A 24644-nucleotide genomic window follows, 5' to 3' on the forward strand; every position below is an offset into this window, starting at 1 on the left:
TGGAAATGGTGTTCTAGACCTGTGCTGGGGAGCATCTGCTTGAAATAAAACCACTAGCTCTTCATTCATGCGGTTATAGGAGATGGAGAAAGCCTTACTGGTTGCGTTGGGGGAGGGAAACCCTAGAAAAAAGAGCAGATTGTCTCTATGAGGTGTCTCATGGATACTACTTTAGCTGCTCTTTCATTTTGAGGGTTTGGATGGGACATGGGGGTACTCTTGGCGTTTCAGGCCTGACCTCTGGAGTTGTTAGCTCTTCTAAGATTTTTCCCCCAGGGTCTCAGATAAGCGCTCAGGACCATGTGCACCCATTGGGCAGTTATGTTGGTCGATCCAGTGGCTAGTGTCCATCAGGATATGGACATCAGGAGCTGAGCCTGTGGGAGTGAAATGTTGGCCTTTGTTAGCGGCTCGTTTGATGGATGCTGCACACACACAAAAAAATCATACAACCTCCCAGAGCACTGACAAAGCAGCCCCAGACTGTTGTGAATATAAACAGGGAATCCCCTGTGATCTCAGATACCAGAGCTGCAGAGTAAAGGGAGTGAGTGCAGGGGGACCGTCCACGTCTGGTCGCTGAGAGATGACTCACGTTCTTTCAGTCTTGGTGTCCTTATCTGCAAAAGAGGGTGTCAGCACCCACTTGATGTGAGTGAGCGGACGGGCGATAGAAATGATTCGGGAAAGGCGCGGGGCCAGGTTGCTGGCATGTGGGAAGCTCCAGGGAAGCTCCAGGGAAGCTCCAGGGTTCATGGAATGGTTTACCTGGTGTTCATGGTCTGGGCGTGAACCAGCTCAGCCTGACTAAATAGCGTCCATAACAACTGATACTGATGTTTATAGTGCACACACTAGCTGATGAAAACAAATGGGAAATCTATTTCTTCTTTTCCTTTTCTTTTTTTTGTGGGGCTGGAGTGATAGCACAGCGGGTAGGGCGTTTGCCTTGCACGCGGCTGACCCGGGTTTGATTCCTCCATCCCTCTCAGAGAGCCTGGCAAGCTATCGAAAGTATCCCGCCTGCACGGCAAAGCCTGCCAAACTACCGTGGCGTATTTGATATGTCAAACACAGTAACAAGTCTCACAATGGAGACGTTACTGGTGCCTGCTGGAGCAAATCGATGAACAAAGGGATAACAGTGCTACAGTGCCTTTTTTTTTTTTTTCTTTTTGGGTCACACTTGGCGCTGCACAGGGGTTACTCCTGGCTGTGCACTCAGGAATTACTACTAGCAGTGCTCAGGGGACCATATGGGATGCTGGGAATCGAACCCGGGTTAACCACGTGCAAGGCAAACACCCTACCCGCTGTGCTATTGCTCCAGCCCCTACAGTGCCCCTTTTTTTTTTTTTGTATTCTTGCCCTTCCCTCTCATGAAATAGAGTTCCGTCCCCTTTTCCTTGGTCTGGGTGCCCTGGTGGCAAATCCCAAAGAAGAGATGCTTTGATTACTCTCTACCACAAAATAAGAAGTCCTAAGTTTCAGGAGAAAAACGCTGTAGTCTCTTGTTCTGTACAGCGGGCACTCAGAAATAAAAAGCCCCCATCACTCGTGTTTTTCAAGTTTCATTCACAGTGCAAAGAGTAACTGATACGTTTTAAAAATCAGTTATAGAAGAGAAAAATAGTTCAAAAATAAATGTATATTTCTGGGGCTGGAGTGATAGCACAGTGGTAGGGCATTTGCCTTGCTCGCAGCCGTCCCTGATTCAATCCCCAGCATCCCATATGGTCCCCTGAGTAATTCCTGAGCGCAGAGCCAGGAGTATCCCCTGTGCATTGCCAGGTATGACTCCAAAAAGAAAAAAAAAAAGTATACCTCTGAGGGGTTGCCTTAGGGTGGAGAATGCCGCTGGAAATTGACCTTGCCTTGATTCTCTTTGGGAAGCTTGAAAAGATTAGGGTGGTCTCTGGACATGTCAGGTTTCATCACACCTCCCCCCCACTGTTAATTCTCCCTATGAAGGGACAGGCAGCCCTAACTGCCTGGCATCTTACTTGAACAGACTGACATGGGGCTCCATTTCAGAGGGATGTTTTGTCTTGGTTTGTTTGTTTGTTTGTTTTGTTTTGGGGGCCACACCCAGCGATGCTCAGGGCTTACGCCTGGCTCTGCACTCAGGAATGACTCCAGGCAGTGCCCAGGGGGATCAGAGGGGATGCCTGGGGATAGAACTCAGATTGAGCCAACCAGTTGGATCATCTGTCTGGCCCACACGGGAATGTTTTGCCCCCAACCTTCCTCTAAGAGATGACAAGAAAACTGGTCGGCTAAGAACGGAACCAGGGCCCCGAGATGCAAGGGAGAAGCCAGCTTGGAATGGGGCATTCCTGCAGTTGGGAACCAGTTCTCCCTCTTGCTGGATCACAGAAATTGACTGGAAGAAGCCCAAGGTCTAAGGAGAGCCAGGCCGCGGCGAGAGCGGCACAGTCCCTGCGTCCAGCACACTCGGGCCAGTAGGTGCCCGAGTCCTGGGCTCTACGGACTGCAGGGCTCTATTTCAAAGCTGCTTTGCATTTCAGACAACAGCAGTCTTGGACCTGCTGGGAGTTCCTGCTCCAGAAACCGAAAACAATCTAAAAGCTTTTCCTTAAATGGAGCGCTTGGCCCGGACTCAGGCTAGAGATGCAGCCCTAGGCCTTGGCTGGAGTTTGCCTCCGAGCTTGAGGGAGAAGCCCCCGGCTCGGACTGTTTCCTTTGCACCTTGTGGTCTCCAGGAGGGCGGTGCGGTGCGGGGCGCCTCTCAGCCTCAGCCCTGTCTGCTTTCACTTTTGGTTAACTAGACCCTCCTCCTTCTGGCCAGGCTCGACTAGGAGTGTTTTCTATGGCTCGTTTTCAAAGTGCTCAGAGCAGTTTAAAAATAGATAATGTTCAGTGACCTGACCCGAAGGCTAGTGTAAGTATTTACTTGGAAACTCCTTTATTCTGGGGGTGGGGGGTGAGGGCTGGGGGAGGGATGCCAGGGATCGAACTCAGGGCCTCATACATGCCAAGCCTGTGCTCTACCCTCTGAGCCATATCCCTGGCCCCTTGGGATTATATGATGATGATGATGATGGTGATGATGGTGATGATGATGATGATGTAAATCTGTTTAATAGATTTGAAACTCTTCACTCAGTATTTGGTCTTGGAAATATATGCAAACATTCAGGAAGGTTTGCAAAACATGAGACTCCCTCTCCATACTCATCATGCTTTTAGCCGAGACAGTAGTCACAAATAGCACGGTTTATAAAAACACAAGAGCTCGAATTCTTTATTTAATATTAAACAGGAAACTGAAACTCGTCTGCAGCTTTCCAACAGATCTGCTGCCGTGTTTATCTGCGCCTAACGAGACACTTCTCCTTTTTTCATTTGGGGGGAGATGGTGAGTTTCCATGAAAATCTTGGCCCAGGCAGGACCTGTGAGAGCCGGTTCTGTACCTTAAGGTTTGGGAGTCACCCCCCTTTACACGGGAATTAAAGGAAACTTGAAAGCAGGTCGCAAAGCTCCCCAGGAGAAGCGTGTGGCACTTCGGTGTCGCCTTTATGCCGGCCTGTCACTCCCCCGGCACATGAATAGTCTTTCTGAAGACCTGGGCTTCATTTTAAGGTCAGCCTTCAATTTCTAGAGAATATAATTTGCCGCTATTTTTAGAGCACCATGATTGCTCGTAATAACTAATGGAAAAAACTCAACAGAGAAATAAATGTGTAACAGCTGCGTCTGCTTAAACTTGATTAAAGGCAGTGGGCAAAAAAAAAAAAAGTAAACAGAAGAATGACAGTAACAATGGAGCGGGGAGAGACAAGTGTCCCTGTCATTGTGCAAAGTTTCACAGACATAACTTGCCGTCCGTCGGAGGCCGGCGATGTCTGTGTTGAAAGTTGACTTTACTGTTTGTCTTGAGTCGGATCAGTGTTGTAGTGAATAATTTATAGCCAGCATGAATGAGCTCATTAGTCACCTTTTCAGACTTTAAATGAGTTTTGTGGTTGTCATTACTGGAGCCTTCTGTTCAGCGCCGAACGAAATGACAGTTTGGCAGTTGGCTGCCTCGCCGTGGGCACCCTGCTTCCCTTGAGGTCTGCGTCGCTTTTGTCCTTCAGTGCCACCTTCCCTCTCTGTCCCCAGGCTGCCGGGGCCTAGGACTCTCATATTTCAGATACTTTTGCCCCCCCCAAGTTTAAATGTGAAGCTTTCAGATTAGGGGGAAAAATCTTTCAGTGGTGTGTGCAGACTTGTTTTGTTCATTTGTCAGAACTCCCCCTGACCGGGGCTGGAGTGTTAGCACAGCGGGTTAGGGCGTTTGCCTTGCACGCGTCCAACCCGGGTTCGATTCCTAGCACCCCAGATGGTCTCCTGAGCACTGCCAGGAGGAATTCCTGAGTGCAGAGTCAGAAGTAACCCCTGTGCATCACTGGGCGTGACCCAAAAGAAAAAAAAAAGAACTCACCCCGACTTTCAGTACCATGCACTTCATCAAACCTCCCCTCTCTTTTTGGGGGGAAGGGGGTGGCGTGAGCGAAGGAGTTGGTGCCACACCCATCCCTGCTCAGGCCGCTCCTTGCTCTCTGCTCAGAGGACACATTCTTGCGGTGCTCAGGGGACCTTTGTGGTGCTGGGGATTGAATGGGAGACAGCAACATGCAAAACAAAAATGCCTTAACCGTTGTGTTCCCTCTCTGCTCTGCCACCCCACCTCTCCCCATTTTTATCTTTCAAAGGGGCCCACAAGGTGGCCTCTGAAGATAGTATAGCCCACACAGGGGGTGTCCTCCCATTCTGCCCATCGCTGCATATTGTATGTGGCCGGCCTCTGGCCCCAGCCAGAAGAAGGTATAGGTGGAATTTCTTTGGAAATCCACCAGGTTCAAAACTCACTTTGATTTTTTGGGTTGGTTTGTTTTTTGTTTTGGGGGGCCACATTCAGCTGTGCTCGGGGCCTTCTCCTAGCAGTTTTGGGGAACCAGATGGGGTGCTGGGGATTGAACCAAGTCAACCCGGTACAAGGCCAGTGAGTGCCTTACCCGCCGTACTAATGCTACGCGGCCCCTCATGGCCAGGGCAGCTTCTGGAAAGCTCTTGACGTCCACGCTTTGGGCCTGGACTCCCTTGAAGCCCAGGATACCGAGGTGGGCCTTCTGGGGTCCCCTCTGCTGGCACTCGGGGCCTGTGGGGGCTTGCCCCTGGTCACCTGGACCCGGCGTTGCAAGCAACAGGCGCTCTCCGTGGGCAGCACCTCCTAGCGGGCTCCATATTGTTCGACAGCTGGCAGAGCCGGGTGGCAAAGACGCTGCAGCTTCCTCTGAGGAAGAAATGCCAACTTAAAAAAGACGCCTGCTTGTTTGGGGGCCAAATCTTTGAAGCCAGGGAGCGTTGCATGCCTTTGCTCACGGAGAAATGAGACGCTGGGCCTGTTACCCCCAAGGCGAGCCGTCCCCCAGAGGTAAGGCTTCCGCCCCGCCCCTGCTGAGAGGTGGGGGAGGGGGTACTCCCAGGCTCCGACCTCCCTCCGTTTCTGGGCACGTGTTTGCTTGCACCTAAACCGCAGAGTCAGAGGCCTCAGAGATGCTATTTTTGGAAGGGGGGTGGGGTTCGAAACAGCGCCCCGCCCGCCCGAAGGTGAACTTCCCCGCCCGGGAGGGAAGAGGCTCCAGGCTGGCCGTTAAAATATGCTGTTTGCCTTGCCAGTCTCCAGGCTGGATGGCAGGGAAATATGTTGGTCCTATTTTAAAATCTACGTTCTGTTTCCCAGAGAGCTTATCAAATGCGGAGTGTTTCACTTGGTTTTCAAAACACAGTCTTCAAGAAAAGAATGGATGGTTTTCGTGCACATCCCCCTGGAAAAAAGTGAAAGGAGAGAAGTTGTTTCTTGGCCTGGTTAAGTCTTTGGCAGTCGAAGCTACCTAAGCCCACGGGATTGTGGAACTTGGTATACTGGCTGCAGAGAGGAAAACAATCAAAGCTCTGGAAAACTTTGGGGGAAGAAGAGTTGGGTGAGGCTACTTTTCTTTGAGTAAGCTGGATTAGATAGGAGCTGGGGAGAGATAGAAGGAGCAGGCTTTCCAGTTACACGCTCAGGATTTAGGGTTGCCTGAGTCACGTGCTGTGTGCAGAAGAGAAGTTAAAACGGTCTTTGGGGTGGTGCTTGCCTTGCATGTGACTGACCAGGGTTCCATACCCAGCACGGCTACTGGTCCTTGGAGCACCACCAGGAGTCATCCCTGAGTGCAGAGACAGGACTAAATCCTAAGCACTGCTGGGTGTGGCCCCCCCCAAAACAAAACAAAACAAACAAAAAACCAGGGACCTTGGACCAGAGAGAAGCTCGGTGAGCTGAGAGCATGCCTGAGACCTGAATTTGGTCCACTGAATACTGAATACCCTGAGCACCACTGGGTATAGCCCCCCAATTCAAACCAAACCAGAGTTCTTGCCTCTTGGGTACCTCACAACCTTCCCCCCACCTCCTCCATCATTATCTAATTGGTTTATTAAAAAAAAAACTTAATCACTGTGAGACTGTAGCGATAGCACAGCAGGTAGGGCATTTGCCTTGCATGCAGCCGACCTGGGTTCGATTCCTCCATCCCGGCTAGCTAACAAGAGTATCCCGCCCACACGGCAGAGCCTGGCAAGGTACCTGTGGCATATTCAATATGCCAAAAACAGTAACAACAAGTCTCACAATGGAGATGTTACTGGTGCCCACTCGAGCAAATCGATGAACAACGAGATGACAATGCTACAGTAGATTATAATAATATAGATGATGTAGTTTCATGAATAAATGCTCCAACCCCACTTCCTGCTACCATTGTATCAGGGTCCCCCCCTCCTTCAGTCTCTCTTCCCTTCTTCCCCCCATAATAAGCTCTGTTCTGTAAACCAGTTCTCAAGTTCTGTTGTCTTGGCCTGATTGTTATTCCCCTATGATTATGCTTCTTTAGAGCCCACCTATGAGCGAAATCGTTCTGTGTCTGCTCCCTCTTCTGCTTTACTCCCCTAGCATGGTCCCCTCCAGTTCCATCCACGTATTGGCAAGTTGCATGATTTCATCTTTTCTTATAGCTGAAAAGACGTTCTTCATTCATCATCATCATCACCATCCCGTTGATCGTCGAATTTCTCAAGCAGTCTCAGTAATGTCTCCATTCATCCTAGCCCTGAGATTTTAGAAGCCTCTCTCTACTCGTCCTTCCCAACGATGCCACATTGGAGGCTCTTTCAGGGTCAGAGGAATGAGACCCAGCATTGTTACTGGTATTGGTATATGAGTACATCATGGGGAGTTTGTGAGGCTCTCCCATATGGGCAGGAAACTCTCGGTAGCTTGCCGGAGTGTTCTCTGAGAGGGAGAAATAAGCTATAAGATGTTGTGTGGCCACTTTGCAGGAGCTTCTGGAGGTCTTCGGCCATGGGAGCTCTGCTCGAGGTGGGGAGGGAAGCTGGAGCCCATTATGCACATATATCACCGGTTCTGTTCTAAGACACGGGTTGTTTCCAGATTTTGGGTATTGTGGCTTGTGCTACAATGAACATGGTACTGCAAATGTTATTTCCTGAGTAGAGGTTTTGCCCAGAAGTGGGATTTATGGGTCCTATGGAAATTCAAGCCTTAGTTTTTAAAGAAGTGTCCATATCATTTTCCAAAGAGCTTTACCCAGACAACATTCCTTATCAGCAATGGATGAAGGTCCTCCCACACCCCCAATCTTTGTGTTGTGTGCCAGTCTCTCTGGTGTGAGGTGATGTCTCATTATTGTTTTGATTTACATTTCCCTGATGATTGTATACATCACATTTTCCCATATAACATCACTTTTTTCCATGTACCTATTGGCCATATCTATGTCTTCTTTTTTTTTTTGCTTTTTGGATCACACCTGGCGATGTTCAGGGGTCACTCTTGGCTTTGCACTCAGGAATCATTCCTGGCCGTGCTCAGGGGACCATATGAGATGCTGGGAATTGAACTCGGGTTTGCCGCGTGCAAGGCAAACACCCTACCCGCTGTGCTATCGCTCCAGCCCCTATCTGTATCTCTTTTTTTTTTGGAGGGGTCACACCCAGCAATGCACAGGGGTCACTCCTGGCTCATGCACTCAGGAATCACCCCTGGCGGTGCTCAGGGGACCATATGGGATGCTGGGATTTGAACCCGGGTTGGCCGTGTGCAAGGCAAACGCCCTACCCACTGTGCTATCATTCCAGCCCCCGTATCTATATCTTCTTTGATAAAGTTTCTATTCATTTCTTTCCTCCTTGTTTTGATGCCGTTGATTATTTTTTTTCTTTTCAAGTTTTACAAATGCTTTCTCTTTTTTTTTCTTCTTGGTCACACCCAGCAATGCACAGGGGTTATTCCTGGTTCATGTACTCAGGAATTACTCCTGGCGGTGCTTGGGGAACCATATGGAATGCTGGGAATCGAACCCTGGTTGGCTGCATGCAAGGCAAATGCCTTACCCACTATGCTATCGTCCCAGCCCCTACAAATACTTTCTATCTTGGACATTAACCCTTTGTCTGATGAGTGGTGGTTGTTTCTGGTGGTCATGTAGAGACACCAGATGCTATTGATTAGAGCACACAGGAGCCAGGCTTGGTTTTGCAACTAGTCCCTTTTCATTTCCTTGAAAACTCTCCTTTTCCTTCACTTCCTTTATTTCATGGTCATGGGGTTTCCTCTCTTGAGCCTTAATTCTTCTGTCTCCTTGAGTCCTCCCTAGAGGTTTTTTGAGAAGCAGCTTTGGATTGAGCCAAAGTTTCTCTGGGTTCCTCCCAGAAAGCGAGGTTGTATGGCTTCAGATCCAGCCTCAACATTTCCCTGCTGTGTGACCTGAGGCAGGCGTCTCAACCCCTCTGTGCCTCAGGTACCTCATCAGATGGGCGTGCTTGCTGTTCCTGTGGTTGGGAGGGGGGGGAGTGTAGTGCTCTCCTCCACCAGCTGCCTCTGAGTGCCAGCAGAGTGTGAAATAACACGGATCTTCACCTGGCACCGGGCTGCCCTGTGCAACTCACAGTATTTGTGAAACATTTCTGTAGCCCCTCCTCATACCCATCCTTGGTGCTTTCATTGTCCTTGGTGAATGTGTACAGAGTGTCAGAATCATCGCTGTCACTCAGTGCAAATTCCCGGCTGAGAGAACAAAGTCCCTCTCTGTCCTTGCCCCAGCTTTCCTCCAGTAATAAAGTCTCTTTTTTTCTGGCCTACAGATCCCTCGTTTGTTGGTATTTTTGTTGGAGATTTTCCTGTTTACAATGGGTCCCAGTTGAGGGCAGAGAGATAGTGCCTGAGGTCACTTGCATGCTGGTGATCCCTGTTTCATCCCCTGCGTGGCACATGGTTTTCCCCCCAGCACCTGAGCACAGAACCCGAGCACTGCCCGGTTGTGGCCCCCCTAAATTACCACCACCACTGAATAAAACAAAACCTCCATCCCCCCCCCCCATACGGGCCTCAATTGTAGAGCTGACGGACAGATATAGAGTATATCCTGCTTAGTGTCATAATGGCCCGAAGGTTCTGCTGGCTTTATGGTAAGACTGTCATGTTAGATTTCCTTCCTTTATTCACACGGGGTGGGATGGTGTTGACTATGAGTTCAGTGTTGATGAATCAACAACTTACCTGACGGAGATGTTTTTAGGTGGAAACATAGTGTTTTTAGGTGTTTGCCTTGCACGGGTAACCCCTGGGCACAATTCCCAGCACTTCCAAAATGAATGACTAAGTGAACAGCTAAATGTATGAATGTGGGGCTGGAGCAATAGCACAGCGGGTAGGGCGTTTGCCTTGCATGTGGCTGACCCAGGTTCGATTCCCAGCACCCCGTATGGTCCCCTGAGCACCGCCAGGAGTAATTCCTGAGTGCAGAGCCAGGAGTAACCCCTGTGCATCGCTGGGTGTGACCCAAAAAGCAAATAATAATAATAATAATAATAATAATAATAATAATAATAATAATAATAATAATAATAAATGTATGAATGTAGGACCAGGGCAACAGCACAGTGGGTAGAGTATTTGCTTTGCACACGACTGACCCAGGTTACATCCCTGGCACCACATATGGTCCCTCATGTCCCACCAGGAATGATCCCTGAGCACAGAGCCAGGAGTGAGCCCTGAGCACTGCTGGTACGGCTGCAAAACCCAAATTTAACACAACACACACAAAGCCTCTCCCCCACACCCCCAAACCTCCCTGGGACTGGAGGGATCATACGGGGGGGAGGTAGGACTCTTGCCTTGTGCGCGTGTGGCTCTGGTGAGAGTGCCCCCAGTTCGAATCCCCAGAAACGCATTTGGTCCCCTGAGCTTGTCAAAGGTCACCCTCATGCACAGAGCCAGAAAGGGCTCCTGAGCACTGCCAGGTGTGGTTCAAATGCAAAAACAAACAGCAGGAGACCTCCTTCTGAAAAATTCCTGGGAACAGGCAGGTGAGGGGCGCATTCCTGCCCACTTAGTGTTCACTGCTTTGCCCCTCCTGAGTGTGTTGCTTTGTTCCTGGCAGTAGCCACCCCAGCCACCCCAGTTAAAGTCTGGGCTGCTGGTTAGGGTGCATGCGCCCTACCCCGAATCAAGCTCTGGTACCACCTGAGCTCCCCCCACCCACCCAGAACTGCTGGGGTGGCCCTGGGTGGGAGACTCTGGTACCACACGCCCCAAGTAGCATCCCTGCGTCTCTTTAGCTGAGAATCCCTGGTTGTGGGGTGGGGGAAACCCCTGGACTCTCTGGGCACTTTTTGGGCCCAAATGCTAAAGTCTGGGCCCCTCTTATAGCAGAAATGATAGATTCCGCTTCCCTTAATTTGCATTTCTTTTGATTTGCCTGAGGCAAATGTTTTCAAGGCTAGAGGTCAGATTGGTTTTTCAAACTGTGGTTAAATTTGCCCCTTTTATTCACGAAGGTGAGCCGATTTCCTTTTCCTTTTTGAGATGGAAGGGTTATAAATTTAAATTTCACATCTCTGGTGAAGATTTCCGGCTCTTTGGCTCCCCTTTTATCTTGATTCACGCCCTGTGGCACTACACATAAATTTTAAATTGTGGCGAAAACAGGTTTGCCTTTTCCTCTTGGTATATTTACTTAACAAAAGGAGTGGAAGGGCCGAGGTATCCTCCTTGTTGGGTGCCTTTCACAAGTATTCCATTCATCATCACAGCCCTATGGAAGAGATCTCGCTTTAATTTTCCTTGTTTGCTTTTTTTCCTCCCCTTCAGATGAGGAAACTGGGAAGAGAGAAAGAACTTAAGTCCTTTGACTAGTGTCAGCCAAACAGTGGGGGAGGGGCCAGGGGTCAGGGAAATAGTGCAGGGGTCAAAAGCACTTGCCCTGCAGGCAGCCAACCCCAGAACCACATCCCGTTCCCTGAGCACAGAGGCAGGAGTCCCAGGGCCTGGCACTAGGCACCAGGGTTCACTCCCTTCGACCTTGGTGTTTGGCTGTGTGTGAAGGGCTTCCTTTGTGACTGTTTCACTGATGTTCAGAGGCAAGAACGGGTTCCTCCTATTCCCCTCCTCTGAGTGTAGCAATCTTTCCGAAAGTGGGGGACACTACCTCCCCCGTCTCAGGGGGTACTAGAACCCGTAGTGTCAGGTGCAAATGGAGGGGGGTCACTTTCTGTTTGTTCACTTCTTTTTTTAATTAGTCACAGTGAAATGACAACATTCTTCACGATTGGGTTTTGGGTGTTTCGTTGTTTCAACGGCAGTCCCCTCACCAGTGCCACTTCCCTTCCCACGTCTCTGCATTTGCCTCCTACCCTCCAGTCTGCCTGTACGAGGGGCACTTTTTAACTAAGACCTAGGGTTTTGCACTGCGGTTTTACAGTACTATTGCTGGTAAGGTTTCATACACAACCATCTCCCGCTCCCGGTCATCTTCCCGTGACCGTAGATGTTACCCCGCCCCCTCCCTGTCCTGTTTCCCATTCAGGTGGCAATTTTCCTACTGAATACCCATCCCCGCGATCTTCGTTGCCACGTCTTGGGGCGTTCATTATTCCCCCATTATGTTTCCTTACCCTCTGCGTGGCAGAGAGTTCATTCTGTGTGGGCGTCTCGCCCTCTGACTAACTCCAGTCAGCAGGATCGTCTCCAGTAGCAGCCAGCTGCGTGACTTTTGCTCCCTGTGGCAGCAAACTGCATGACTTTATCTTTTCTTATGGCTGAGTAACATTCCATCGTGAATATGTGCCATAATTTCTTTATTCACTCATCTGTTCCTGGACACTTGAGTGTCCAGATTTTGGCTATTGTGGATACTGCTGTAGAGAACTTAGGGGTGCAAATGTCTTTTCTCCATTTCTTTTGGGTCTTTAGGATAGGTTGTCAATTCCTAGTTTTTTTTTTTAAGGAATGCCCATATTGTTTTCCAAAAAGGCTGGACTAGTCGCCATTCCCATCAACAATAAATGAGAGTCCTTTTCTCCCCGCATCTGCGCCAGCACTGGTTGGTTGTTCTTGTTCTTTTTGACGCGTGCCCGTCTCTGTGGTGTGAGATGGTACCTCATTGTAGTTCTGATTTGCATCTCCCTGATGATTAGAATATTTCTTCATGTGCCTTTTGGCCATTTGTATTTCTTCTTTAAAGAAATTTCTGTTTATCTCTTCTCCTCGTTTTTTGGATTTTTTTTTTTTTGTAAAGTTCACCAGTGCTTTTAGTTTGTTTTGTTTTTGCTTTTTGGGTCATACCCAGTGATGCACAGGGGTTACTCCTGGCTCTGCACTCAGGAATTACTCCTGGCAGTGCTCAGGGGACCATATGGGATGCTGGGAATCGAACCCAGGTCGGCTGAGTGCAAGGCAAACGCCTTACCTGCTGTGCTATGGCTCAACCCCACCAGTGCTTTGTTTATCTGGGATATTAACCCCAATTGGAAGACTGTTGAGTAGATAGTTTCTCCCATTCCGCGGGTTGTCTTTGCTGGTCATTGTTTCCTCTGAGGTGCAGAAGCTTCTGAGTGTCACCTAGTCCCATTGTTTCTCTTTGCCTCCACTTGCTTGTTTTTTGGTATTTGATCCTTGAAGAGGCCTTGAGCTTCCCTGTCATGGAGACTCTGGCCTACAGTTCCCTCTGTGTGCCTTATGGTTTGGGGCCTGATATCGAGGTCTTTAATCCATTTTGATGTGACTTTTGTGCATGGCAGTAAGTAGAGGTCTGAGTTCAGTTTTTCACATGTAGTGGACCAGTTTTCCCAGCACCATTTGTTGAAGAGGCTTTCCTTGTTCTACTTTACATGTTTTTGTCTCCTTTATCGAAAATTAATGGATCATATATCTGAGAGTCTGTTTCGGGATATTCAACTCTTATTCCGTTGATCCGGGGTCTGTCTTTATTCCAGTACTATGCTGTTTAAATTACTACTGTTTGGGGCTGGAGTGATAGCATGGCAGGTAGGGCGTTTGCCTTGCATGCAGCTGACCCAGGTTCGATTCCCAGCATCCTATATAGTCCCGTGAGCACCACTAGGAGTAATTTCTGAGTGCAGAGCCAGGAGTCACCCCTGTGCATCGCTGGGTGTGACCCCCCCCAAAAAAAAGCAAAAAATTAATTAATTAATTAATTAATTACTACTGCTCGCAGTACAGTTGGAAGTTGGGGAAAGTGATGACTTCCATCTTTCCCACCCCCAATATTGCTTTAGCTGTTCAGGAGGGTTTAGCTGTTCCTTGTGAATTTCAGAAGAGTTTGATCTGTTTCTTTGAAAAATGTCATGGGTATCCTTATAGGGACTGCGTTGATCTGTCTGTTCACTTATAGAAGGTATATTTCCAGAAGGAGATGGCAAATATATACATATGTATATAATTTTTTCTTTTCTGAAAAAGGAGCTTGTTTTTATTATTCCCCCCTCTCCCCAGGTACTCTGGGAACCTCTGGACTAGCTAGATGCTTCCTAAACGGGCAGAGGCAGAAGGGACTGAGTTTAGATGGTGGCTCCTCCGCTCTGCCGGTGTTTCTGCTCTGGAAGGAGTTGACAGGTTCTCGAGTTGCATTTTGCCTCCAGCAGGCGATTTGATAAGCTGGGCTTTGGCTGGGGCACCCTCTGGCAGGAACCAGGAACGTGACTCCACTGGTCCCTTGGACTTTCCCTGACCACACCCCTCCCCTTCCTGGCCTCCTCAAGGGAGCCTCTGGGCCCAGCTCCCTGCCCGAGAAACGAGAGTCAGCCTTTTCCCAGGTTCCACCCTTCCAACCTGTCACTCCCTTGAGACTCTCTTGGAGGAAGGACCAGAAATCCTCCCCGAGTTTGAACAAGCCTTGAAAACCCCCAGGGCCAGAGGGGTCTTCACCCCTCCCTGGCCCACCCCCTCCACCCCCCTCCAGAAGGGCAGGAAGCCCCAGGTTGTTTTTTTGTTTTTTTTTTTGAAAGAGCATTCTCACGGTTATCTCAAAGACTCTCCATCGGCCCAGCCTCAGAGTTATCTTCCGCCAAGATCTCGCCCTCCTTCTCATATTCAATCATCTGGCCAGTGCTTGTGGGTCTTCCTTCGCAGGTTCTCATACATTCATTTTTTCCAGTCACTGTAACTCTGCTTGCTGTGATGATTCTTTAAATGGGGTCTCCAGGTCTGCAGTAGTGGGACCAACACCTGGGAGTTTCTCTTACCACCCCCCCCCACCCCCCCCACCCCCGTGCCTGCCTGCAGGTTTCCCTTCCCTCCCACCCTGCTAGTCGCGGTTTTTTTTTTTTTTTTTTTGCTTTTTTTGGGTCACACCCGGCGATGCACAGGGGTCACTCCTGGCTCATGCACTCAGGAATCACCCCTGGCGGTGCTCAGGGGACCATATGGGATGCTGGGATTCGAACCTGGGTCGGCCGCGTGCAAGGCAAACGCCCTACCCGCTGTGCTATCGCTCCAGCCCCTCCCGCTAGTTGCGTTTTAAGAAGCCCTGTAGAAATTCTAACGTGCCCCCAGGTTTGAGAATGCACCAGTGCGCCCCCTCCACCTTATCATTAGAACATTTATAAATGTGCTCACTGTTAAAATTTGGAAAACACAGACAATATGAGAGAAGTAGGCAGGGGGAAAAAAAGTTACACCTGAACTCTCCCACTCATAGGGAATTACTATTTTAACATTCAGGCAAATTTTTTTTTTCTAATTAAAAAATATAGTACAAGGTTGTAGAGATAGTACAGTGGGTAGGGTGCCTGCTTTGAACACGGCTGATCCAGATTCGATCCCCAGCATCTCGATATGGTCCTCTGAGCCCCATCAAAAGTGATCTCTGAGGGGCTGGAGTGATAGCACAGCGGGTAGGGCGTTTGCCTTGCACGCGGCCAACCCGGGTTCGAATCCCAGCATCCCATATGGTCCCCTGAGCACTGCCAGGGGTAATTCCTGAGTGCAGAGCCAGGAGTAACCCCTGTGCATCGCCGGGTGTGACCCAAAAAGCAAAAAAAAAAAAAAAATTTAAAAGTGATCTCTGAGCACAGAACCAGGAATAGGCCCTGAGCACCTCTGGGTGTGACCCAGAAAACAACAAAATAAAACTGGATATATATGGGGCTGGGCTGGAGTGATAGCACAGCGGGTAGGGCATTTGCCTTGCACGCAGCCAACCTGGGTTCGATTCCTCCGCCCCTCTCGGAGAGCCCGGCAAGCTACTGAGAGTATCTTGTCCACACGGCAGAGCCTGGCAAGCTACCCGTGGCGTATTTGATATGCCAAAAACAGAAACAACAAGTCTCACGATGGAGACGTTACTGGTGCTCGCTCGAGCAAATCGATGAGCAATGGGATGACAGTGACAGACAGTGACAGATATATTGGGCCAGAGAAAGTACAGTGGGCTCAGGTGGTTGTCTTGCACATGGCCACCTGGGGTTCTATCTTCATCACCACATGTAGTTTCTTGAATCCCACCAGTAGTGATCCTTGGGCACAGAGCCAGGAATAAGCCCCGAGTACGGCTGGGTGCCCCCCCTCCATACATTGCCAAATGAGCAAATAAAGTAGGAGATATGTTTGATGACATACAGTTTGGCTCAGATTAAAGTGCATGTCCTATTGCTTTGATATATTTATATTGCAGTGTGATTGCCATGGCAGTGTATGCTCACATCTCCGTTACGTCCCATAATTATTTCTTCTGGTGCTGGGAAAAATTAAGATCTAGTCACTTAGCCAGCTTATGGTACCGTTTTGTCACCGCCGATCATGACTGTCTGTGTACAGGTCCAGGGAACAGCTTTACTAATTGTGAGCCATTTTAGGGGTTACTCCTGGCGGGGCTGGGGGGTGGGGCAGGGGTCTTTGGAATGTTGGGGATCAACCCCGGGTCAGCAGCAAGCACTCTGCTCTCTCTACCCGATGTGAGCCGCTCGTAAAAAGGATGCTTCTGGTGGTATAGCTGCTCACTCAGAATGAGTCTCTGCTGTCCTCTGCATAAGCACATATACGTGAACATGTTCACCTTAGCTTGTGATACGTGTTTCCACTCTTACCTACTAACATCCATGCTCCACCAGGCTGTGTGTCTGGCATCTAACACGATGCCATGTACTTGGTTGGCATTCAGGAAATTCTAGCTCAGTGACTGTGTCTTTCTTTCTTTCTTTTTTTTTAATTTTTAAAATTTTACTGAATGACCGTGAGATAGTTACAAGCTTTCATGTTTGGGTTACAATCTCACAATGATCAAACACCCATCCCTCCACCAGTGCACATTCCCCACCACCAATATCCCGGGTATACCCTCCCCTTCCCCACCCTCCCCCCTGCCTCCATGGCAGACAATATTCCCCATACTCTCTCTCTACTTTTGGGCATTATGGCTTGCAACACAGACACTGAGAGGTCATCATGTTTGGTCCATGATCTACTTTCGGCAAGCATCTCCCATCCCAACTGGTTCCTCCAGCCATCCTTTTCTTAGTGATCCCTTCTCTATTCCATCTGCCTTCTCCCCACCGCTCATGAAGCAGGCTTCCAGCTATGGGGCAATCCCCCTGGCCCTTGTGTCTCCTGAGGGACTGTGTCTTTCAACACAACCACGTTATAGTTGAGAAATCTGCCGTGGGATTCCTTTCTCCTGCCTGGAACAGCAATTCACGTTGGGGTATTTTCTTAGAATGCACGGCCCTGCCACCCCTCCTAGAGAGTCTCATCATTTAGGCGTGGCTTCCTGGCTGAGAAGTTGAGAAGCTCAGGTCCAGATTATACCTTCCCCATTTCCATAGGTCAGACGCTGACCTATCTTTGTGGAGATTGCTTCTGTCCAGTCCTTGCTCTTCCCCAGACCTGCGCTATCAGCTGGTTCCTCCCGGGCCTGGCCTTGACTCTCCGCCAAGGAGGAGGGCAGAGGGTGGTGAGGAGTCACCTGATGCCGGCTAAGCCAATCAGATGATTTCTCTGAGAATTTGGCCTCCTTGGGCAGGCCTGATGCTGGCCAAAAGGTCTTTGGACTTGGCGCTGGCAACCTTGTGTGCTCACCAGGGAGCCCCTGTGGGGAGAAGAGTGGAACCCGTGGGGAGAAGAGTGGAACCCGCCGAGAGGAGGAAGTGGAGGAGGCAATGTGGTCTCAGGGAAGGAGAGGAAGGGCCCGGCCAGCTGACTCCTCTAGTCCATGGTTTCTGGCTTTGCTGCCTGTACCCTAGTTTCCTTTTGTGCACAGGAGGCCACTGAGGGGTCAGGGGCCTGTCTTTCGGGCCTGCCTCAGCTTCATCCCGTGTCTCAGATCCCTTTGTGTCTTCCCACTGCCCTGGCTCTCTCTGGGCTTCACAGGGGTTCCTGGGGCTGGACTCTGAACTACCATAAAGAATCCTGGTTGGGGCTGGAGCCATAGCACAGCGGGTAGGGCATTTACTTTGCACCCTGCCGACCCGGGTTCGATTCCCAGCATCCCATATGGTCCCCTGAGCACCACCAGGAGTAATTCCTGAGTGCAAAGTCAGGAGTAACCCCCAAGTGTGATCCAAAAAGCGGGAAAAAAAAAAAATCTGCTCAACAGGTAATCAGTGGTGCTGGGGGAGGGACTTCCTGCTCCCGGCAAGGAAGAATGTACATGCTGTCAAGGGGACCACATTCCTCTGCGTGGAGGAGCCCTCCCCTGCAAGTGTGGGTCCCTCGCTTCCAGACTCATGATTTCTGGGCCCCTGTGCCGGTGTGGGCCATGGAAGAGATGCAGCAAGGCCTGCTCCTCCCCAGAGGGCTTCTGGGAACACCAAGGATTCTGCGTGGACTCACGCTTCTCCAACAACCGTCTCAACAGTCGCACAAACTCTTGGAGATGTTTCTGGGGCTCGGGGTACCTTCTGAAAGTTCAGGAGCGGATGCTGAGAATGAGGGGTTCTGAAACGGAGCCCCAGCATTCTTTTTCTCAGGGAGCCCCTCTCGGAACCGGAGTTCTATGGGATGACAAGGTAGAAATTCCTAGGCCTTTCAGCAGAGGTCAGGACCCCTCTCCCCACTCCCCCGCCCCCCCCCATTTCAGATCGCAGGTGTGTGCACCCCACTCTCCACCTTAGGCAGGGCTGGCCCACCACTTCCTCTTCAAGCCCACACCGCCTCACGGCTCTTGCCGCGCTTGTAATGGGGGGAGAGAAATGAAGAATGAGGCTAAGGTAAGACACCGGAAACCGAGAGAAGAGGGGAGCTCATCCAGGGAGATGCCCAGACCAGGTGCTCCACCCTCTGCCTAGGGCTGCGGTGGCCCAGGGCTGGCTCTGTCCCCTGGTTCCCTTCCCCTGCCCAGGCCCGGCTGGTTGAGGGAACCTGATGCCCTCCAGTTCTGGGCCCCTCGTGCTGAACACAGAGGAATATGGATCTGGGCTGAGAAACGGTTGCACCTCTCCCTAAAGTGAGTGTGTGTGTGTAGGGGGGGCTCGGTCTTCTTGATTGCTCTGGGACATTCAGCACTTGAGCCACCTGCCGTCCAGTGGGGGGACACTGCACTGAGCTCCAGTGACCACCCGGATTCTTCGACTCTGACCCAGAGGTTCCCAGGTGACAGTGAGTCTCTCCTTCCCTTTAGCTTAGGGATTTGGGGCAGGTCACTTCAGGTGCTGGTCTCAAAGGGGTGGGGCCAGATGACCTCAGGCTGCCTGAGGCCTCCACCTCTGACTCATGGGGTGTGACCAGCCTGAAGTCAGAAGTCAGGCCTGCTGTCTGTGGGGCTCATCCCCGCTGCCATCTTGGAGCCCCGCTGAGGGGCTCGGTCTCCTCAGGGATGGGGCTTGCCTTGGGTTCTGAGCTGTAAGTACCTCAGAAGCCCTGGGCGTTTCTCTCTCCCTTTGGCTAACTTAGCCCTGGCTGCAGGGGTTTCTGAGGGAGACCAGGCCTGGCCTTTTCTGCTGGGAGCCTCATAGTGGCCTGTCCACTGGCTCTCATAGGTCCAAGCAGGGGTAGCCCTCAGGACCAGTCGGTTCCTCTTGCGGGGGAGGAACCTTCTCAGTGTGGGTTCCTGGGAGCAATGTGCGGTCCTGCTGATGTGAATTCGCATCCAAGGCACCAACTTTGTCCTTTACTTCTGCCTGCAGGTGGCCACTGGGTGTTCGAGGCTTCCTAGAGGCACCCAGGGTCTGGGGTGGCTGTAGAATTCGCTGGGTGACCCTGCACACAGTCCCCCCCCATTATTATTATTTTTTGGGGGGGGCCACACCTGGCGATGCCCAGGGGTTACTCCTGGCTCTGCACTCAGGGATCACTCCTGGGGGATGATTTGGGATTATGGGATGCTGGGGATGGAACCAGGGTGGGCCGCGTGCAAGGCAAGCAGCCTCCTCGCTGTCCTATGTCTGGGGGATGGGGTGGGGGTAGGAGGGGCGTCACCCCATCTCTTCCAAACTCAAAACGTGTAGGACCGGAGACTTGTTTTCTTCCTGGAGAGAACGACGGCAACCCAGCGGAGGGCGCCCGGAGGAGGAGGAAGAGGAGGAGGGGGGGTCCGAGGCTCGGTGGTGGCCCCGAGCGCTGGCAGACGCCCGAGGAGCGGCCACCCGGGCGGGCAGCAGCGGCCGCGTCTTTGTGCCCTTGCTCCGGGGGGCACGAGGCGCGCTCGCGGGAGGAGGGGGGGCGGCTCGCCCGGACTCGGGGCGCCCCGGGACCTCCCTCTGCTCCCCGCCACCTCCCCGCCCCCCTCGCCAGCCTCACCGTTCCTTCTCTTTTATTTTTACTTTCGAGCCTTGTAAGGCAGGCGGACGGGGGCCCGGGCGTTCCGGCGACACGTTGCCAGCGGCGCCGCCGCGCCGGCCCGTCCGCGCGCGCGCGCGCGCGCGTGTGTGTGTGTGTGTGTGTGTGTGTGGCCGGGGCGGCGAGGGTGGGGGTTGGGGTGCGGGGTGGGGGGGGAGGCCGCGCCCCGTCGCGCCCCGGGGTGGGCAGCGGGCGCCCGTCCCCGCGGGGGGCGCGCGGGGGGCGCCCCGGGCCGCCGGCGGCCCGGCCCACGTTTTCGCTCTCGCCCGCTCCCTCCGCCCCTCGCGCGGCCCTGCCCCCCGCCCGCGTCCCCTCCTCCCGCCTGGTCATGTGTCGCCTTTTTTTGTTTGCAGTGGAAACAATTTCTCGCCGCGCGGCGCGCCCCGGCCCGACTGCGCCGCGGCGGAGGCGAGCGGGAGGCGGGACGGGGCGGGGAGAGCGGCGGGGCCGGCGGGAGGACGCGCGGCGCGCCCGGCGGACGCCGCAGGTCCCATGCCGCGCCGCGACCCCCGCGCCCCTGCCGCCCGCGCCCGCGGCCGCCCCCCGCCGCGCCGCGCCCGCGCGCCCCTCGCCGGGCCTCCGAGCCATGCCCGCCGGGCGCCCGCGAAACTTTGCCGGCTGCCCCTGAAGGGCGGCGCAGCCCCCGCGCCCCCGCGCCCCCGCGCCGCGCTCCGGCCAGGTGAGTTCGCTCGCGGCGCCCGGCTCCGGGGCACGCGCGGCGGCCCGGGCCGGGCCGGGCGGGGCGGGCCGGGCCGGGGGGCGTCGGGGGCCGGGACGCCCGTCCTGGACGCGACCTCGCGGCGCCGGGTTGGGGGGGACACGGTGGGGCAGCGCTGGCTGCGGTGCCCGGGCCGGGGGGCGGCGCGGGGGGCGCGGGTGTGTGTGTGTGTGTGTGGGGGGGGCCGCAGCCGTCTGGAAGTTGCCGGCTGCGCAGAGTTTCCTGCCCCGAAGTGGGGGGCTCGGCTTCCGAAAAAGACGCCCCGAGAAGGAACAGAGTTGGTATTGTCTGCGGAGGGTGGGGGTCCCCGGCGTTCCAGACTGCGGAAGGGGTGCGATCAAAGGGGAGAAACCCCCCAAAAAAGACCCGAGGAGCGGGCTCCTAACAAAGCTCCCCCCAAACTGTGCGGGCTTGGCACGCGTCGCGAGCGTCTCCCGAGCGGCCCCCGACGCCGACCCCCTCCTCACCCCGGCGCTCCTTGGAAGCCCTCCGCGGGCCCGGGAGGCGTTGGGGGACGGCGGGCTTTTATGGATGTGTTTTTAAGACGCTCGGCGGTGCGGCCAGTAAAAGGTTTATGACATCTGAGCGGCAGTGAAGGTATGCGAGCTCGCGATCGCCCTGTAGACGGGGAGCAGAGCGGTTTCCCCGTTGCCTGGCAACGCCGCTGATGGACGCGGGACGCAGCCAATGGCCGCCCCCGCTGGTCCCCTTGAAATGTTTTTGACAAGTACAGTAGCCGGGAGTGGGGCGCGTGCGTGTGTGTGCGCGCGCGCGCGCGCCGAGGGAGGCACCTCGCCCGCCCGCCCCTCCCCTGCCTTCCCCCCAGCCCCTCAACTCGGGCTGGGGAGGATTTCTCAACTTTATTTATTCTTTTAAAGTTTACATTGAACATCTATGCAGAACTGGGCCAAGTCAGGGCTTTTGTCAGTTATTTGGAGAACCTCTGAGAGATGGCTACAAAGTAGCCTCCCTGCGGCATAGTCTTAAAAAAAACAGATAACTACGCCGCGCAAGTCATTAACAGAGAGAGAGAGAGAGAGAGAGAGAGAGAGAGAGAGAGAGAGAGAGAGAGAGAGAGAGAGAGAGAGAGAGAGAGAGAGAGAGAGGAGAGAGAGAGAGGGAGGGAGAAAGAGATGGAGAAAGAGGAGTGGGAGGGGGAAAGAGGTGGAGAGGGAGAGAGGAGAGAGAGGAGTGATGGGAGAAAGATAGAGGGGAAAATGAGATGGAGAAAGTGGTAGAGGGAAAGGAGGGAAGAGATAGAGAAAGAATGGAAGAGGGGGAAAGAGGTGGGGAGAGACAGAGACTACAGAGGATATGTGTGTCTATGTGTGGGGGTGGGTGGATGGGGAAACAACCCATAGCAAACCCCAAAGTTGTAAGGAGGTCACTAGTAAATAACTCAGTATCTGGTGTAGCATCCTATTGGCAGCTGATGAAAACTGTTTGCTGAATTGCAGACTCACATGATCCAGATCCACTCCCCTCTCCCCCCCTAAAATAAGAGGGGGAAAAAAAAGATTTGGCAAATTATGTACTGAGTATAATAATGGGAAACTCCTCAGCTGCGGTTTCTGGCACCTGATTTTTAAAATGGAACTGTAATGATCAGCGTTTGATACTGTTGCTGTAAAATGCGAATGCATCGGGGTGCGTGAACAGTTTGGAGGGGCTGCGGAGGGTGGAAACCACAAAACAGGCAAAGGATCTGCGGGTCCGGAGCCTCCGAAACCTTCCTTCCTTGAAAGTGCCATTTTTCTAATAAAACCATATTGTGGGCAGTGTTTGTTTAAAACAAAAGAAAACATGGAGAATAGCGTGTTAGTTCCTTCGGGAAGCTACTGACAAATAAGCAAATTAAAAAGAAAGAGAGCAGCATGTTGTCATAGCAACAGTGCAATTAAATTACTTTACTGTCAGCCATGATATAATTTTCCTGTTTGTAAGCTCAAGAGACAGAAAACTTTCATCTGGAGCGAAAGTTGACTGCCGTGTCTGGGTCGCTGTTCTTTCGTTGTTCTCTTTTGTACTCTGCGGGGTGGATATGCCAGGTTATCAACAAATGTGTGGTTTTCTTTTCTTTATTTTTTTTCCGCTTGGGATCCTAGGAAACTTTGAGAAAGACATGCAGAGCTTTGAATAGTCCACACAGCAAGTCAAAACAACAACAACAACAAAAATTGAGCACATCAAAAGCCAAGACGGCAGCCTTTGAGGGTTTCAGGTGTCCATGAACACAACATCTAAAATACCGAGGATGGTCTAAACCTTAGGTGACCTGTGCGTGTGAGAGTCCGGGCACCTAGTGGAGGAAATAGGTGTAGGAGCTGCTGTGCCTGGGGGTGGGGGGTCCCTAAGCCCTAGGGCGGTTTTCTCCCTGCTATTTTGTAACGTTCTTCTGTGCCGAGGCAGGGTTCCTGCAGGGGGAAGTTGCTACATGCTTTCGAGAATTCTCTTCTAGAGCTTCCTGAGCTGAAGTGACAGTTATTTTAGGTCTTGTGTTCATGGACACTTAGAACCCGAAAATGCTTCCGTCTCGGCTTTAGATGTGCCTTTTTTTTTTTTTCCTCAACATGTATGATGTCTCACTGGGAGAGAAGCATGAAAACAGGTGTGGCTTAGTGCCGCGTGTGGCCGTTGCGCTGCTTCCTTTCTCACGTGCAGAGCCCGGGGTGCCCTGCGCTGACTGCATCTGCTGGGGTCTGTGTGTGTGTGTGTGTGTGTGTGTGTGTGTGTGTGTGTGTGTGTGTGTGTGTGTGTGTGTGGACTTGCCAACTGCTCGTTTTCTTTTCTCACCCACTACTTCACTCCTGTTCTAGGTCACTGATAAAAACAGCCGGGTGGCAGCCTGGAGTGGGGGCAGACATGATCTCAAACAATTTTGAGCAATTCTCTGTTTTGTTTTGTTTGGGGGCCACACCCAGCAATGCTCAGGGGTTACTCCTGGCTCTGCACTCAGGAGTCACTCCTGGCAGGGCTCCGGGGACCATATGGGGTGCCGGGATGCAACCCCTGTCACCAGGTGCAAGGCAAGCGCCCTCCCTGTTCCAGCCCCGTCTGTAGCACGGTTATTTATTTGTTTGGTTGGTTTTGGTTTTGGGGGCTTCTCCCTCCCGGCCTTGTATAGGGTTTACTCCTGGCTCTGTGCTCCTTCTGGGCGGCTGCCTGCACAGCAAGCTCCTTACCTGCTTTGCTATCTCTGACTCCTCTGCAGCCATCTTTGTTGAATTTGCTCACCTGCCCTCAAACTGCTTGTGACTCTTCTGACTTTTTCTAGCAAGCCCAATTTCAGCCTGTCTTTATCTTTCCACCGGCGTGTGTATGCTGTCTGAAGTTCCCTTTTCACTCTGGTGGTGGGGGCCCTGAAGTTAAGCTGCCTCTCCTTCCAATTCAAATCCAGAAAGTTCCTTGTCACTCTTCTTCTTACAAATAATTTGGATTGGGTTTGGGGCCCGCACCGGGCATCGCTCAGGGGTTCTCCCCATTGGTGCTGTGGGGACCAGGTGATGTGGGCCGGGCTTCTCCTTGTAGCCCGCGCTCACTAACCCTTTGTGGCGCTATCTCCCCAGCCTCTGTTAGCACCCAGTAGCCTTTAGACTCGTCAGCTGGAGTTAAGGTTCTGGAATGTTTGGAAGTTCTTTTCTAAAACTTTCTTTTGTTGCTGTTGAGAATCAAATCTGGGGCCCTCAGATATACAAAGCAAATCTCTACCACTGAGCTTTGTCCGCAGTCCAGAGTTCTGGAATTTTTGATCATGACTTGCGAGCTAAAAAATAAAACAACAC

At 52.2% G+C, this 24644-nt stretch overlaps 1 protein-coding gene across 8 annotated transcripts in view; it reads left to right on the plus strand.

Annotated features, from left to right (window-relative positions):
* Positions 1 to 24644, plus strand: part of FOXN3 (forkhead box N3) — a 407334-nt gene that overhangs the window by 184868 nt on the left and 197822 nt on the right. Inside the window, exon 1 of one of the 8 annotated variants that reach the window (XM_055133779.1) lies at positions 20692 to 20823. The exons of the other annotated variants lie outside the window; for them this stretch is intronic. The gene's annotated coding sequence lies outside the window, so the exon portion shown is untranslated. Of the gene's footprint in view, positions 1 to 20691; positions 20824 to 24644 lie in introns of those variants that run through there. 8 annotated transcript variants of the gene reach the window in all.

The sequence above is a fragment of the Sorex araneus genome, chromosome 3 (genome assembly GCF_027595985.1).
Source record: "Sorex araneus isolate mSorAra2 chromosome 3, mSorAra2.pri, whole genome shotgun sequence".
NCBI classification, from domain to species: Eukaryota; Metazoa; Chordata; class Mammalia; order Eulipotyphla; family Soricidae; genus Sorex; species Sorex araneus.